This window comes from Bos indicus, chromosome 2, assembly GCF_029378745.1.
Source record: "Bos indicus isolate NIAB-ARS_2022 breed Sahiwal x Tharparkar chromosome 2, NIAB-ARS_B.indTharparkar_mat_pri_1.0, whole genome shotgun sequence".
Taxonomy (NCBI): domain Eukaryota; kingdom Metazoa; phylum Chordata; class Mammalia; order Artiodactyla; family Bovidae; genus Bos; species Bos indicus.
Window position 1 is genome coordinate 89141753 of NC_091761.1, and position 6573 is coordinate 89148325.

The 6573-nt window shown below is 43.8% G+C and overlaps 1 non-coding gene across 1 annotated transcript; it reads left to right on the forward strand.

Annotated features, from left to right (window-relative positions):
• Positions 1–72, forward strand: TRNAW-CCA (transfer RNA tryptophan (anticodon CCA)). The gene has a single exon. It is a non-coding gene; the product is annotated as a tRNA-Trp (tRNA).
• The last annotated feature ends 6501 nt before the right edge of the window (positions 73–6573 follow it).

Genomic DNA, 6573 nt, shown 5'->3' on the forward strand with positions numbered 1-6573 from the left:
TCCCTGATGGCTTAGCTGTTAAAGCGTCTGCCTCCAATGCAGGAGACCTGGGTTCGATCCCTGGGTAGGGAAGATCCCCTGGAGAAGGAAATGGCAACCCACTCTGGAATTCTTGCCTGGAGAATCCATGGATGGAGGAGCCTGGTGGGCTACAGTCCATGGGGTCACAAAGAGTTGGACACAACTGAGCGACTTCAGTTCACTTTGAATATGAGGAGATGCAAGGATTGAAGTCATAAAAACATCCAACTATCTAAAGACCTGTCCCACCAGATTCCCTGGAGCACAGGGTGCCTCACTCTACCCTGAACTCCCTCAGAGGTTGTTGAAGGTCAAAAGCTATAGCAGCATGGGGTACAATTTCCATAGAAAGTGAAGTTGCTTATTAGTTTCTGACTCTTTGTGACCCCATGGACTGTAACCTATCATGTTCCTCTGACCATGGGATTTTCCAGGCAAGAATTCCAGAGTGGGTTGCCATTTCCTTCTGCAGGGGATTTTCCCTACCCAGGGATCGAACACGGGTCTCCTGCACTGCAGGCAGACGCTTTACCATTTGAGCCACCAGGGAAGCCACAAATCTCCATAGAGGGAGATGGCAAAAGCCTTTGCTTTTCAGTCTTTGGCAATGCTCTTGGTAAGTGCCAATTTGTAGTTGACAGTTCATATTTCAGTCTGTAACTTCTTTCAGTTCAGTTCAGTCTCTCAGTTGTGTCTGACTCATTGCGACCCCATGAACCGCAGCACACCAGGCCTCCCTGTCCATCACCAACTCCCGGAGTTCACTCAAACTCACGTCCATCGAGTCGGTGATGCCATCCAACCATCTCATCCTCTGTTGTCCCCATCTCCTCCTGCCCTCAATCTCTGCCCGCATCAGGGTCTTTTCAAATGAGTCAGCTCTTTGCATCAGGTGGCCAAAGTATTGGAGTTTCAGCTTCAATATGCAGTTCTTCCAATGAACAGCTAGGACTGATCTCCTTTAGGATGGACTGTTTGGATATCCTTGCAGTCCAAGGGACTCTCAAGAGTCTTCTCCAACACCACAGTTCAAAATCATCAATTCTTCAGCACTCAGCTTTCTTTATAATTCAACTATCACATCCATATAGGACTACTGGAAAAACCATAGCCTTGACTAGATGGACCTTTGTTGCAAAATGTATCTGCACTTTAGTATGTTGTCTAGGTTGGTCATAACTTTCCTTCCAAGGAGTAAGTGTCTTTTATAAAAATTTCATGGCTGCAGTCAACATCTGCAGTGATTTTGGAGCCCCCAAAATTAAAGTCAGCCACTGTTTCCACTGTTTCCCCATCTATTTGCCATGAAGTGACAGGACCGGATGCCATAATCTTTGTTTTCTGAATGTTATGCTTTAAGCCATCTTTTTCACTCTCCTCTTTCACTCTCATCAAGGGGCTTTTTAGTTCCTCTTCACTTTCGGCCATAAGGGTGGTGTCATCTGCATATCTGAGGTTATTGATATTTCTCCCGGCAATCTTGATTCCAGCTTGTGCTTCTTCCAGCCCAGAGTTTCTCGTGATGTACTCTGCATAGAAGTTAAATAAGCAAGGTGACAATATACAGCCTTGATGTACTCCTTTTCCTATTTGGAACCAGTCTGTTGTTCCATGTCCAGTTCTAACTGTTGCTTCCTGACCTGCACACAGATTTCTCAAGAGGAAGGTCAGGTGGTCTGGTATTCCCATCTCTTCCAGAATTTTCCACAGTTTATTGTGATCCACACAGTCAAAGACTTTGGTATAGTCAATAAAGCAGAAATAGATGTTTTTCTGGAACTCCCTTGCTTTTTCGATGTTGGCAATTTGATCTCTGGTTCCTCTGCCTTTTCTAAATCCAGTTTGAACATCTGGAAGTTCAGAGTTCACATATTGCTGAAGCCTGGCTTGGAGAATTTTGAGCATTACTTTACTAGTGTGTGAGATGAGTGCAATTGTGCAGTAGTTTGAGTATTCTTTGGCATTGCCTTTCTTTGGGATTGGCATGAAACTGACTTTTCCAGTCCTGTGGCCACTGCTGAGTTTTCCAAATTTGCTGGCATATTGAGTGCAGCACTTTCACAGCATCATCTTTCAGGATTTGAAATAGTTTAGCTGGGATTCCATGACCTCCATTAGCTTTGTTCATAGTGATGCTTTCTAAGGCCCACCTGACTTCACATTCCAGGATGTCTGACTGTAGGTGAGTGATCACACCATCGTGATTATCTGGGTCGTGAAGATCTTTATTGTACAGTTCTTCTGTGTATTCTTGCCACCTCTTCTTAATATCTTCTGCTTCTGTTCAGTCCATACCATTTCTGTCCTTTATTGAGCCCATTTTTGCATGAAATGTTCCCTTTATCTCTTAATTTTCTTGAAGAGATCTCTACTCTTTCCCATCCTGTCGTTTTCCTCTATTTCTTTGCATTGATCGCTGAGGAAGGCTTTCTTATCTCTCCTTGCTATTCTTTGGAACTCTGCATTCAAATGTGTATATCTTTCCTTTTCTCCTTTGCTTTTCACTTCTCTTCTTTTCACAGCTATTTGTAAGGCCTCCTCAGACAGCCATTTTGCTTTTTTGCATTCCTTTTTCTTGGGGATGGTCTTGCTCCCTGTCTCCTGTACAATTTCATGAACCTCTGTCCATAGTTCATCAGGCACTCTGCCTATCAGATCTTGTCCCTTAAATTTATTTCTCACTTCTACTATATAGTCATAAGGGATTTGATTTAGGTCATACCTGAATGGTCTAGCGGTTTTCCCTACTTTCTTCCATTTAAGTCTGAATTTGGCAATAAGGAGTTCATGATCTGAGCCACAGTCAGCTCCTGGTCTTGTTTTTGCTGACTGTATAGAGCTTCTCCATCTTTGGCTGCAAAGAATATAATCAATCTGATTTTGGTGTTGACCATCTGGTGATGTCCAAGTGTAGAGTCTTCTCTTGTGTTGTTGGAAGAGGGTGTTTGCTATGACCAGTGCGTTCTCTTGGCAAAACTCTATTAGCCTTTGCCCTGCTTCATTCTGTATGCCAAGGCCACATTCTGTCAGACCTCTCCACCATGTCCCATCTGTCTTGGGTGGCCCGACATGGCACGGCTTAGTTTCACTGAGTTAGACGAGGCTGTGGTCCATGTGACCAGATTGGCTAGTTTTCTGTGATTGTGGTTTCAGTCTGTCTGCACTCTGATGCCCTCTTCTGGCGCCTACTGTCTTACTTGGGTTTCTCTTATCTTGAACGTGGGATATCTCTTTATGGCTGCTCCAGCAAAGTGCAGCCATCGCGCCTTACCTTGAACATGGAATATCTCCTCACAGCTGCCACTCCTGACTTTGGACATGGTGTATCTCCTCTTGGCTGCTGCTCCTGACCTTGGATGTGGGGTATCTCCTCTCTGCTGCTCCTGTGCCACACAGCCTTAAATCACTTAAGACAACGGGCAAAATCTTTTTCTGGGCCCATTTTTGTTTTGAGCACTTGAGAATTAGCTAAGACACAAGCCATGAATTTGGAATGTGTGCTTTGCTTTTCACTGTCTGTAACGTTGGACGTGAAAGGCAAGTCAGTACATTGCTGTTCTCAGCCGCACTGGCAGAGAGGAAGACGCAGTCGAGGTCGAAACTGAGCATACAGTCCCGTGTGCACCCACTCCGCATAGGGCTATAGGAATGGAGGCTCAGGGCAGCTATGTAATATGCCCCAGATCACTCAGCTAACAGGCATCAGAGGGACTTTGCTTCTTATCTTCCTGCTTCCAGAGTTTGTGTTTTTCCCCCTGTGCCATATGATATTTTCATGATATTTCTTACCATATCAGTAAACAAAGGATGTCACAGTCATCAGTGATTGCAGCCACCATGAATGGTGAGCTGATGAGCCCTGAGGGAACTCAGGAAGGAAAGAATACCTGCCATCTGGCAGCCATCAGATGGCAACCACTATGGTGAGCCCTGAGGAAGCTCAGGATGTGAAAACACAGCATGCTGGCCCCAGATAGCTGAGGTGCATATCAAAGGGGTGATTTCAGTGAGTCCAGATTCTTGCGTTTTCCCATACCCAAGTGAAAGAAAGTGAAGTCACTCAGTTGTGCCCGACTCTTTGCAACCCAATGGACTGCAGTACGCCAAGCCTCCCTGTCCTTCACCAATTCCCAGAGCTGACTCAAACTCATGTCCATCGAGTCAGTGATGCCATTCAACCATTTCATCCTCTGTCATCCCCTTCTCCTCCTGCCTTCAATCTTTCCTAGCATCAGGGTCTTTTCCACTGAGTCAGTTCTTTGCATCAGGTGGCCAAAGTATTGGAGTTTCAGCTTCAGCATCAGTCCTTCCAATGAATATTCAGGACTGATCTCCATTAGGATGGACTGGTTGGATCTCCTTGCAATCCAAGGGACTCTCAAGAGTCTTCTCCGACACCACAGTTCAAAAGCATCAGTTCTTCAGCCCTCAGCTTTCTTTATGGTCCAGCTCTCACATCCATACATGACTACTGGAAAAACCATAGCTTTGACTAGATGGACCTTTGTTGGCAAAGTAACGTCTCTGCTTTTGAATACTCTGTCTAGGTTGGTCATAGCTTTTCTTCCAAGGAGCAAGTGTCTTTTAATTTCATGGCTGCAGTCAACATCTGCAGTGATTTTAGAGCCCCCCCAAAAATAAAGCCTGTCACTGTTTCCACTGTTTCCCCATCTATTTGCTGTGAAATGATTTGACCAGATGCCATGATCTTAGTTTTCTGAATGTTGCGTTTTAAGCCAGATTTTTCACTCTCCTCTTTCACTTTCATCAAGAGGGTCTTTATTTCCTCTTCGCTTTCTGCCATAAGGATGGTGTCATCTGCATATCTGAGGTTATTGATATTTCTCCCAGCCATCTTGATTCCAGCTTGTGTTTCATAGTCCGGCATTTTGCACTATGTACTCTGCATATACGTTAAACAAGCAGGGTGACAATATACAACCTTGGCGTGCTCCTTTCCCAATTTGGAATCAATCTGTTGTTCCATGTCCAGTTTTAACTGTTGCTTCTTGACCTGCATACAGATTTCTCAGGAGGCAGGTCAGGTGGTCTGATATTCCCATCTCTTTAAGAATTTTCTACAGTTTGTTGTGATCCACACAGTCAAAGGCTTTGGTGTAGTCAATAAAGCAGAAGTAGATCTTTTTCTGGAACTCTCTTGCTTTTTCGATGATCCAGCAAATGTTGACAATATCCCTTTATCTTGGGATATCTGTTCTTTATGTTGAGCCACCAGTAGCCTCTGGAATACCTGGTTTTCTTTCATTAATAATCTCTTGATGTTCAGACTACCTGTCCTCTATTGCAAAACTTCTACATAACCTGGCTCCTCCCCTCACCTCTTTGGAGTAGTTCCCTCAGGTTATTTGAGATACTCTCTCCCGGGCTTGAAGTCCTAAAAATTTGCTCCAAATAAAGCATAATTCTCAGAGGACTATAGTCCACTGGATTGCAAAAGGATCAGACACAACTTAGCAACTACACAACAATAACTTAATTTTTAGGCTGTGAATATTTTTTACATCTACAGCCATGTTCCTTCTCCTAAGGTGGTGGCAAGCCTTCTAGAATCTCTTGACCAACGGGAAGTGGTAGGAGTTGTGCAAATGTTTTCCTGTAGGTGTTGAAATAATCCTCTATGTCCCCTGCTGCCAAGGTCTTATTTTCTTGAACTTTTCAAATATGAGTGAAGAACAAAGAAAGAATATGGTTTGTAGGTAGTGATGAGAGTTCAATTCAGTTCACTCAGTCGTGTCCGACTCTTTGCAACCCCATGAATTGCAACACGCCAGGCCTCCCTGTCCATCACCAACTCCTGGAGCTCACTCAAACTCACATTCATCGAGTCAGTGATGCCATCCAGCCATCTCATCCTCTGTCGTCCCCTTCTCCTCCTGCCCCCAATCCCTCCCAGCTTCAGAGTCTTTTCCAATGAGTCAACTCTTCACATGAGGTGGCCAAAGTACTGGAGTTTCAGCTTTAGCATCATTCCTTCCAAAGAACACATAGGGCTGATCTCCTTCAGAATGGACTGGTTGGATCTGCTTGCAGTCCAAGGGACTCTCAAGAGTCTTCTCCAACACCACAGTTCAAAATCATCAATTCTTTGACACTCAGCTTTCTTTACAGTCCAACTCTCACACTCATACATGACTTTAAAACCCTTTTATTCGACTCTGTGAACTCAAGAATTTTAAAAGTGTATATTCCATATTTCATAATCTTTTATTATTTCCCTGAAACCAGTGTTGTTTTCAAATGCAAATCCTTCTTGGTTAGCCTCTGAAACAAAAGCAAATATGTGTCTTGCCAAAATAAAGCCAAATGCGATACAGTATTACGTAATTTCATAATTGCCAACAGTGATGTTTGATCAACTCAGGCAAACAAGATTCACAAACATATTCTTATTATTCAGAAACAATGAGCTACAGGGAAACTGCCTCAATCTTTAGAATCATTTCCTCTGCCGTGGTCACTGAAAGTACTTCAGACCCTGAAGCAAATATATTATTCTACCTGAGCGGGGAAAAAAACAAATCATTTTGTTTT